Genomic DNA, 12,431 nt, shown 5'->3' with positions numbered 1-12,431 from the left:
TTAAAGTTTGAACAACCCGGATTAGATTTCGTGTTTTTATAATATTTATATCCTATATAATAGTATTCATTTTTTTAAATTTAAAAAAAAAATCAAATTATAATTATATCATATATTTTTATTTTTTAGAAAGATATAAAATTTTATTTTTATTTTTTATCATTATTTTGCAATTTTGTTTTATTTACAATATATACAATTTTATTTTAAATTTATTAGTGATTTTAAATTATACAATTCAATTAACCTAATCAATTCAAGTCTAATCCCATAAACCTAAATTTAACCTGATCAATTCGAGTTTAACCAAAATTTTAAAAAAATGAGGTTGAATTGGACTTAGATTAAGTACCTTGGGTTAGATATAGGGTTAGATTGAACTTAGATTAATTAATGGGGTTACCATCAACCCGAATAATCTGTCTAAGTTGCAAGCCAATTTATATTTGAATTCTATTAGTTAATATTCTCATCAAATTAATCAAACTGGAAGTTTGATAAATACAGGTCCCCTAACTTGAAAATTTTCAAATTCGTCGTATAATAAAAAGGAGTAAATGCCATACAAGTGGGAGAAGAAGAAGGTTTGCTTTCAAATGGGATGGTCTAAAGTCTTTTTCAATCAAATTCAATGCTAAAATTTTAGACGTGTATTCTAATCTTTTTCAATCAATCTTTGACTTTCAAATATATATCCCCAAAAGGTCTTTAAAGTGAGGAGGAGCCTATCACTGAAAGGGTAACATGGCTCCCACTCATGGCATTGGTGAGCACATTCAGTTTGTGTGGAACTAGAAAAAAAGCCCTAATAAATAAGGAGAGAAGGGGAGGGTGAGGACTGAGGAGGGTGAGATGAATCATGCAATCAGATCTAACACGTTATTAGAGAGAACAGATGGAGACGCGTTATGGATAATAACTGCGAGCTGTCCCTATTAACTAAAACCACTAACATGCCATTATTCCACATGCCATGTGTCTTCATGTGACGTACGTGTGATAGGCCCTCTCTCTCTCTCTCTCTCTCTCTCTCTCTCTCTCTCTCTTCCTCTTTCTCTCTTCCAATCCAATTTCATGATGTTTGATTAGGCTTGTCTCCTGTTTGTGTCGAGTGCCGACCATATCTCTCTCTTCCCATCCCTCTTTCTCTCTCCCTCCCTCTCTCTCCTCCTCTCTCCACTACCTCCCTCTCTCTCTCTGTCTCTCTCTCTCTCCCTCCCTCCCTCCCTCCCTCCCTCCCTCCCTCCCTCGCTCTCATCCAATTTCATTATGTTTGATTTAGGCAAGTCTCGGGTCCTGTCTGCGTTGAGTGTTGACCATGGCCCTTTGTTGAATAATTCGACTCAACCCCTCATACATGGGAGAAATACAATATTGTTTCAAAACTATTGTTGGTTTGGAAAATCTAAAAATGAAAAAAAAAAAAAGAAGAAAAAAATTAATAAAGATAGATAAATTATTTTTATTTGTTATTTTAAACTCATTTTAATTATTTTAATTCATTAATATAAAAATTAAATAATTTAAATATACATAAAATTTTAATTATATTTTATATTTTTCATAAGATAATTAAACGTGAAAAATTTATTTATTTTTATATTTATTTTATTTCCTCAACATTTTCTGGGAGCCAAACACAACTATACATATTTAGAATTCTTTTTAATTTTTTAATTTTTGCTTTGAACTTTTCTTTTTGGTTGTGTTTGGTTCCTAGAAAATATTATGGAAAGAAAAAAATATAAAGGAAAAATGATTTTCTCATATTTTATTGTTTTATAAAAAATATTTAAAAAAAATTAAATATAATTAAAATTAGTTAAAAACTTATATATTTTTAAACTGTGAGTTTGAAATAACAAATAAAAATAATTTATGAATTTTTAATATTTTCTTTTTTACTTTTTATTTCCTTCTATTTTTTTTTATATTTTCTTTTCTCGGCATTTTTTCTCAAATTTTCCGAACCAAATATAGCATTTTAAGGAAAAAAAGGAAATAAAGAAAGTTGAGGAGAAACCACTAGTCGTAGAATTTCTTCCTTAAAAGAAATAAAGTAATCATTATGATTTTGATTGAATTTTATATCAATACTTTAAAAATGTTTTTATCTAATATAAGGATTTATTGAAATTTTGAGGATTCGTCCTTTCCTTTTTCAGACGCACGAAAAAAGATTTTTAGTTAACTAAAATATTCTAAAATAATTTTATTAAATATAGAGATAATTATGATAGTTTTTAAAATTTTAATTAAATAAAATTTTCTTTTCTTGATTTTTAAAAAAACAAGTATCGTTTGTTTTTTTATTGAATAAAAATATTAAAATATTTGATTTTCTTTATTTAATTAAAAGTAATCCGTTATATCACCCAATAAAATTAAACTCAATCTATTATGTTGGTTGATATCGATGATTAGTTTTAATTAAATAAAAAAATTAAATATTTTGATTTTTTTTTATTCAATAGAAAAATAAACACTACATTGTATTCAAATTTTCAATGAATCATATCAAGGTCTAAAAAAAGTGTGAGTGAAGTATGGGATTGCTACCAAGAATTCTATTAAAATATTTTTGAAAAATTATGATTGAACTTAGTATTTGAGAAATTCTTTCAAAAGACATTTAGTGTTTAAAATTATTAAAAATGGAGATGAAAATTTTTTACTTTAAAATTTTAATAAAATAAAAATGTATTTCCTACTTAGCATTTGACTTTTAAAATACAAATAAATTTGTTATAGGACTCAATTAACCTTAAAGGCACTCTTTATCTAATTTCATAATATTCTATAGTCTTTGACATCGTTTTTTTTTTTTAATTTATTTTTATTATGTAGAGAAGAAGTAGAAATAGAAGTAATTATTTTTGTCATGCTATTGATTTTATATATGAGAATTATATTATAAAAATATTATTTTTAAAAAGTTTATTAAATAAAATTCATTTAGTCAAAATTTGACTTTTAGTATTTAAAAGACGAAGAGAGTTGCAATACATGGGTATCCTCATATACCATTCTTAGGTATTTGGGACTTGGAGGAGTAGGTCTAGCATTAAACAAGAACCAATGGAAACATATGGACTTGGGTGGGCTCAACCTGGTCCATTGGGCTTGATCAGGAAATGTCAAGTCCAACTCAATTGAGTTGGGCTTCAAGTGGGCTTTGGATAGCTCGTATTAAACATTATATATAAATTTAAAGACACATTTTTCCAACGATTAGAAGGAGGGCGGCAAAATGTGAGAAATCACACGGATTTTCTTGGGTAATTATCCACCCAGCCCCTAATAGGATATGTTTAGAATTAAGATAAGCGAAGTAGGGATGGTTTGAGATTTTTTAAACCGCAGTGCGGGTCGGGTGTTATCTTATCCCGCCTCATCCAGATTACATATAAAATTAATTTTATCAAATAATTTAATTTATGTTTTTATTTTCCTATTTTTAATACACATAAAATTATAAAAATTATAATATTTTAATTATTTATAAAATGTATATTTTTAATATAATTAAAAATTTTAAAATTTAATTTAAAAAATGTTTAAAAAATGTTAAAAAAAGTTAAATGAGTATGCACCGATATGAAAATTTTACATCCTGTCTCATACTGTTTAATTTTTTTACTATGACAAATATGAAAATTATTTTAAATAAACGAGACGGGGTTGGGAAGGAGATGACCTATCTTGAACCCGCTTTACTATTATCCTTACTTCCCATATCAATCGACTTTATATGAAATATGAAATATCAATTAGTGTTGAAGGATACCTTAGACTTTGTTTTTACTTGTTTTTTTTTTTTTGTCATTTTAAAAAATAGAAATACTCCGCCTCTATTTTTGAAAATTTGAATTTTAAAAATGAAATATGAAAATTATTAATTTTTTGTTTTAATTTTTCCTTTTTCTTTTATATAGTAACTTTTGTATTTAATACTAAAATTTCTTAATGAAATTATTAGATTCCTTAAAACTAATATGCAATCAAATAAAGATCAAGGAATGAATAATAGTTTAATTATGTATATTGAGACAAATTGTAGACCCCCTTTGAAGAGCCAAGGGGTATTTAGTTTTTTTTTATATATATTAGAGGAGCTGGCAGCACCCGAGGGACCCCTCTCCATGTGTGGGACCAACTGCAAGAGACAGGGAAGCCATGCTGCTGATCTGATGAACAGCAAAGGGAAGCCATGCTGCTGATGTGATGAACAATAAAGAAAAGCCATGCTGCTGATGTGATGAATAGCAAAGGGAGGTAATGGCTTGCCCGGGAAGATAGGAACCGACTGCCACAAACAAGGGGGAAGGAGGTTACGGGGGGAGCAAGAAGAAAGGGAGGCAGGGGGATTTTTATGAAAAAAAAACCTAGAGTCTTGTATGGCTTTGCTGGAGAGATACTTACACAGGTATGAATATTATAGGCTTGTTGATTGATTTGGCTGCTTATATTTCCTCCATAAATCTTGCCAATGTATGCATGTTGCTTGGTTTGCATGAGTTTCTCGTTTGTTATGGCCATCTTTGCTCCTGGATCCCATTAGTTGTATGAGCTCCAAGAAGTAGGAACTCCTTTTCTCCGCGCATAGGCATGTCCCTTTTGCTTCAGGTGCATGGGAGCCATGCAAATATGGCTACCTTTTCCATACCCATCTCCACAAGGACTCCCCAAGCCGCCCTTCCGCACTCATGGGTCCAAACATGCAGGTTGCCTTCACCCTCTTCCTCCTCATACCCGCCATCGCTCCTACCGTCTTCATCAGAGGCTCGTTAGTCAGAGGCCTGGAGAGCTTCACGACCTTCCATGCACGCATGGCGTCGTCACTCTCCACGCTCCTCGAACCTGCAGCCATCCACTCATCACGCCACCAGTCGCCATCGCCCGCTCCGGTTATGCGCGCATCTGCACCAGCAACCAATGGCAGCAGCACCTTCTGGACATCGCCAGACCGCCGCCGCAGCTCCCCTCTTCCCCGCGCCGCCGCTGCTCCTCTTTTCCCAGCGCTGCCATGGCTCCCCTCTTCATCGTGCCGCCGGTGGAGTCTTCGCAGGTGGAGAGGCAAACGGTGAAGAGAAGGGCTATTTTGCCCATGATCGTTTTGGGCTTGGGTTTGAACTTGAAGCCCAGGCCCAGTTGGTGTGGATGATAGGCTCCATCCCCATCCTTCAAAAAAATCCTAAGTTTAATTTAATACTTCAAAATACTTGTTTAAATCATATTTTTATAAATCAAATTATTATCCCTTATTCATTATTTATCTAAAGTCCAAGCTATCCAAAAAAATCATCACATGTCTTTATTTAATTCTTCAAATACTCTTTTAAATCTCATATTTATCAACTAGGATTACTATTCGATATTCTCCTATCTATCTATGCCAATCCTTCAAAATTCTCACGCTTTAATTTAATTCTTTAAGTACTTGTTTAAATCTTAATCTCATAAATCGAATCATCATCTCGTATTATTAGTTGTTCGAAGTCTAATCTATTAAGAAAATCCCATGCCGTAATTTAATTCTTCAAATACTCGTTTAAATCTTATGTCCATTAATGGGAATTATTATCTTATACATTCATTTATTATCTAGCCTAACCCTTCAAAAATCCCATGTTTTTAATTTAATTCTTCAAATTCTTGTTTAAATCATATTTTCATAAATCGAATTATTATCCCATGTTTATTTAGTTATTCAAAGTCCAATCCTTCAAAAATCCCCTATCTTAATTTAGTTTTTCAGTGATTCGTTTAAATCTTGTTTTCATCAATTAGGGTTATTATCTCATATGTGTCTATTTATTTAAAAACTAGTTCTTCAAAAATCTAATGTCTTAATTTAATTTTTCAATCCTAAAAATTCTGCAATTCATCTAAATTTTATCCTTACTCATTAGAATCATTATTCCATATCTATTCAAAGTCCAGTCTTTCGAAAACCCCCCTGTCTTAATTCAACTTTCGATCCCAGAAATGCCATTATTCGTCTAAATTCTATTCTTGTTAATTAGGATTCTTGTTCTGCATCTATTTATTTATATAGGATCCAATTCTTCAAAAATCCAATTTCTGAATTAAAACTTCAATCCCAAAAATTCTACCACCCACCTTTATTCGCCTAAATATTATTCTCGTTAATTAGTATTATAATCTCATACCTACCTATTTATTCAAAGCCTAATCCTTTATAAATCCAACGCCCTAATTCAAATTTTCAATTAGAAAAATTTCACTATTTTATTCGTTCAAACATTATTTTTGTTAATAAATATCATTATTCCATATCTGTTTATTTATTTATTTCAATCATTAAAATTCAATTCTTCAAAACCGGATTTCCAAATTTAACCTTGAGACTCAAAAATTCCACCCTTCACTTTTATTCACTCAAATATCATCTTTGTTATCATTATTATAAATTCCACGTTTACTTATTTCTTTCTTCTAAAAATTCCAATAATTAGAGTCCAATTATTTAAAGATCCGACTTTCAAACTTAATTTTCAAAATCCCACTATTCATTTTCATCCGTTCAAATATCACTTTCATCAAAATCCGATTCTCCAATTTAAATTTTAATCTCACAAACCCCACTATTCACTATTCATCTGTTCCCATATCGTTTTGATTAATTAATAATATTATTCCATATTTACCCATTTATTTCTCTTAAAAATCTCAATCATTAAAGTCCAATTCTTCAAAATTCCTACTTCTAAATTTAACTATCTAAAATTTCAAGTGTCCTATCTCCGAACTTAATTTTCAATTCCTAATGTTCCAATTACTGTATTTACCCAGTTACTCATTTGTTATCATCATTATTTTTATTACCATTTTATTTGTTCATTTCTAAAAAGTCCGCCTTCAAATGATTTTCGAGATTTCCAATTTTCATAAATCAACTTTCATAATTTCTACTTCTCAAATAACTTACGATTCTGATCTCTTTCAAAATTCAACTCCCAAAGTCTCAATTTTCGCAACTTAATCTTTCTTTAAAATCTCGAACCCTCAAATCGTTTTCAAAATTCCAATCTCTTTCAAATTCAGTTTCTAAAAATTCTCATTCTCACATTCAATCTCTAAAAGCCTAATCTCCGAATAAACTCTAAAACTCCAATTTTCTAGTGATCTTCGAGATTCCAATTTTTCAATTAAATTTCAAAAATCTAATTTTCTCCCGAATAGTTTTAATTCCGCTCTGGCTTTCAAACAATCTTCTGCTCCTCTGGACTTTAATAGGCAAGAACGAATTTTCCGTAATTCCGAATAATGGAATTTATGGGATTAATTCATGCAATATAAATCGGGCTTTGGTGGGGGCCCCACATACACGATTTTATGATTGATTGATTAATTAGTCGATTCGATGGTCGTACATGATTGATTTATTCTGCTCTATGACATGCATTTCTTAATTGTGCGCTAACCCCCTTTTTTTTTATAGCGCATTGATTGTTTGATGCCAAGGTATGCTCTGCTCCCACTTCGATCGTTCTTATTGAGTGTTTTGATTTTCACATGAGCATGATCATTCAAGATATTCATTGATTTACTCATTAATTGCCACGTTAGCTTTATTTTATTAGTAGAGACCCGACTTTAGGGACTTAAAGGGGTGCTACGGTCTGTACCGTACCTTCTCGATAAGTAACCTAACCCCCGAACCCGATCCGATTTTTCGTAGATCACCTTTTCCAAAATAAGGAGTCGCACTTAGGGTTTTCTTTCTTATTTTGTTTACCCCTTTGAAAAATAAAACAAAAATAAGTGGCGACTCCAAGTCATTTTTCTTAATCAATAAAAATCATTTTTCAAATTAAAATCGAGCTCGCCATTGAGTGGGAAACGCATGAGCCGAAATGCAGGGTCCACACAAATGTATTTAATATCATTAATAATAAGATTTGCAAATATGATTTGCCAACTTTTTAGAATGATAAAATTAAAAATAATTTTGGGATTAAAATTATAATGATTATGTGAAATTGAGGTGCGAAAAAATTATGTTTCTCTTTGAATTTGTTGTTTTTGAAGAAAGTTTAATTTAAAACAATTATTCCTCTCTGGTTGTTGGTTTTTACAGGGAACCAAATACATAACAATTTTTTTCAGTATTTTTGTGAGATTTTATTTTATTTATTAAAAATTAAAAAAAAAATCTTTTCATAGTCTATACAAAGAAAAAAAATAGACTAGTTTTCCCTCAAATTTCAATTTTATTTCCAATAAAAGTTCTCATGTACGTTAACATATCATCCTCTTATATTTTGCCACATAAGATTTTAGGATATGATGGTCAATGCGGTCAGTTTTTTTTTTGGGAAAATTGTGTTTTGGGCCCAGGGCCCAAAAATTAATGTATGGTCCATATAAGTTTCATATTTAAGCCCAACATCCAATGAAAGAGTAGAAATTGAGAGTAAGGATATTATCTTTAAAAAATCCCTAAAATACCCTTGACTATTAAATGAAAAAACTAACCAATCATCTCACCTTTCTCATTCTTTCTTTGACTCTTTTACCCTTCTCTCACCTATTTAATAGTGGAATCAACTTGAATCATTTTTCTTTATCAAATATGAAAGATGGTTAAAAATTATTATTACCAAATATATTTTTGAAGTGAATAACTTTTAAAAACCTTATCAAATATTAGTCTTTTTTTCAAACTTACATAATATATAATAAATATCATTCTTTATTTCAAACCTATATTATTTCTCATATATATTAAATAATTTTTAAACAACTCCTAAAATATTAGTATTATTTGTTTACTCTAACTTGTAAATTAGATATCATCAAATATTATATTTTTTCAAATTTGTAGAACATATAATAAATACTTTTTAAATACCTCATAAAATATTATTAATTTTTTTTTTCTAACTTGCAAATTAGGCACATGGTGTTTATTATTTTTTTGAATATAATGTAAATACTCACATGCATATATATATATATATATATAATATTAATCAAGAAGACAATATTTATAAGACTAATTTACCAACCTTTCAATAATTTTGAAAATGTAAATAGGGTAATTAGTCGAATCAAAGTCTTCAAAAATATTCAAAATTTCTCCATTCCAAAATTACCTAATTGCTCTCCACACTAATCCTAAATATTTTTGAATAAAGATTTAAATATTTAAAACCATTAAAATAAATACTTTCTTATTAAAGCAATTTTTTCAAAGTAATAAGATAAAAATCATGAAATCTTCAAAACTATAATTACAACAAATATTTTTAACTTTAAAACTAATTTCATAATTTAAATTAATGATTTTAAAAAATAAAAATGTTATAAAAATATTTTTTTTATTTTTAATGCCATTTAAAAATGATTTTTTTAATCTCTATTGATAACAATGAAATTATATTTACAAAGGCAAAATAGTAAAAATATATATTTCATTTAGTTTACTTATAATGAGCAATTCAAACATGATTGATTTTAATTTTATTTCCTATGTGTTAATTTTTGTAAAGAATATTTAATGACATAGTTTGGTAAAAAAAGAAAAACAAAACTATCAATAATCGTCTTAATGTCAAATTCAAGTTATTTAAAAATCGTATAAAACCTATTAGAAACCTTATACACCCTTGTACACTTAGCACATTTCCCTTGTACAGTTAGTGTAATACCCTTGTACAATGACACAAATTTCATATATCTCCTAATTTATATATCCATGTAGGTGTATTAATCATATTTTCAATGGTTTGGTTAAGAAAATAGTGGATGACTTAGGGTTAATTTTTTTCCCCAAATATCATTATTGGGAAAAATATTAGAATTTTCATGTAAGAGTTAAATAAAGGGCATGACATAGGTGTACAATCATTGGGTGACAAGGAAAATAAAAAAGTAGTTTAGAATCAATTAAAATCATTTACAAAGGGTAATCTTGTACACCTTTGTACAATTAGTACATTTTCCTTGTACACTTAGTGTAATACCCTTGTACAATGACACAAATTTTATATCTCTCCTAAGTTATGTGTCCACGTAGGAGTGTTTAACTATATTTTCAATGATTTAGTTGAGAAAATGGTAGATGATTTAAGGTTAAAATTTTTTTTTCTCCAAATATTGTTATTAGGAAAAATATTGGAATTTCCATGCGGAAATTAAATAAAGTGCATGACATATATGTACAATTCATAAGTGATAAAAAAAAAAAAGAAATGACTCATAATTGATTATAATATTTCACAAAGGGTAGCCTTGTACACTTAGTACATTTCCCTTATACAGTTAATGTAATACAATTGTACAGTGACGCAATAAATAAATAAATAAAATTTATTATTTTTTATTTTCATATAAAAAAATAGTACTAAACAAGGTTTTCAATTTCATTTTAAAAAATAGTTTTCATTTTTTAATTAAAAATATTTTCAAAAAGAGACAATATAGAAAATAAAAATTATTTTTAAAAATAAAAAATAAAAACTAGAAAAATATTTTAAAACCAAACTCAAATATAATCTACATAATTTTTAACTACTTGTTTTCATCTAAAATAAGTAAATATACCTTTCAACCCTTTTATATAAGAAAAATTCAATCTCTACTATGTATTGATATAATCCACTTCTAAAGTTCGGTCATATGAAAACATTTTAATTGAGTACTTAAAATAAAAACTTTTCATCCATTCTCTTTCTTTCTTTTTCTTTTTCTTATTTTAATAAGTTTTCAATTAATTCAAATCATTAAAATAAATCCTTAATAAACAAATTTGTAACATTTCATATAACTTATTGCTAAAAATCATATTCAAAAAGTTATTAAAATAAGGAAGAAAGAAGATTAAAAAAAATAAACATTATATTTTATAATAGTAAAAAAAACTTTAAAATACTTTTTAATATAAAAAAAATTAAAATAGTGAATATATTTATTTTAAATGGTATTTTAATCATTAAATTATTTACTTCTAAAATATAAAAGATAAAAATAAATGTAAAATGTAATTTTTATTTATTTAAATTAATATTTTTTTAGAAAGTATTTTCCAAAATAGTCTTTGAATCATTAATATAATTTTTGCTTATTTATAATTTAAAAATAAAAAAATAATTTTGATTTTTCAATTATTTATAAAAGAGTTTAAAAAAATAATGAAAAATCCAAAAAAGGTTAAATAAGAAATAATAGTGTCATGTGAATGGTGGTAGAATAAAGACAAAAATAAGTCAAGTGGGTATTTTTGTCTATTCCCATCTCATATCCTTGAAATCAATTATGGGTGTTTGAAGGACTCTTTATTAATTATCAAAGTCAAATGGGTCTAAAGCCCAATTCTCCCTTTTTTTTTTTGGGTACCCACCCTTGATGGGATGACTTTAGAATTAAAATAAATAGTTTGGGGTAGGTTTGAGATTTATTTATTTATTTATTTTTTGAAATATTTGAAAGGTTGAAGGAATTATCTTATCTTGCCTCATTGTAAATATATAATTAATTTTAAAAAAGGATTTAGTTTAATTTTTCCCCATTTTTAACACATATAAAATTATTAAAATTATTTTTCAATAAAATAAGTTATAAAAATTATAATATTATAACTATTTATAAAATATATTTATTTTAACGTAATTAATTTTTTTTTTTAAGTTTTAATTTTTTTTAAAATAATAGTAAATGGGAAAAAGCAAGGAAGTATGAAAAATCTCATACCTATCCTATCTCATCCCGTTCTATTTAATTTTTTATTTTATTTTATTAGGATAAGGATTAAAATTATTTTAAATAAAAAGGACAGGTCCAGATGGGGCGGTCCATCCCAAACCCACTTCATTGTCATCCCTATTTCAAGGAGCCTCCATATGGGTGATAAAATTAAAACCCTTAGGTCACCTTATTTTTTAATATAAATTTAGTGATTTCAATTCTTGTAGTAGGACGTACCTAGGAAAATTAGGTTAAAATCATAGAAAGTCATACAAGTTTAATGAAAATAAAAGGGTAAAATAATAATGTTAACATATCTTATATCACCATGTTATTTTAATACTCTGTGTTAGAGATCAATTAAAATCTCATTTATCAGTAAGATTTCATTCTTATTGTAATAAATTTTTATTCTATTATTTTAAATTATTCTAACATAAAAATAAATGAGAAAATGCTCACTTCTCATTTCTTGTACCAAACATGAACTCTAGTGATGAAATTGAGATGAAAGAATGAAAAGGCATTATTCCACATGCCATGTGCCTTCCATGTGATGTGTAAGAGGTGCATTTTCATTTTATTTTAATTCATTGTATTTTAATTTAATCAGGTCTTAATGTTTGTATTGACTATGGCCTTTGTTCACCAATTCAACTAGTCGAACAAAAACCAATAAATTATTTCATAATCCCATGTATATCTTAGGATATTCAATG

This window comes from Vitis vinifera, chromosome 2, assembly GCF_030704535.1.
Source record: "Vitis vinifera cultivar Pinot Noir 40024 chromosome 2, ASM3070453v1".
Classification (NCBI taxonomy): domain Eukaryota; kingdom Viridiplantae; phylum Streptophyta; class Magnoliopsida; order Vitales; family Vitaceae; genus Vitis; species Vitis vinifera.
The sequence above is the reverse complement of the archived record's forward strand: the minus strand, read 5'-3'. Positions refer to the sequence as shown.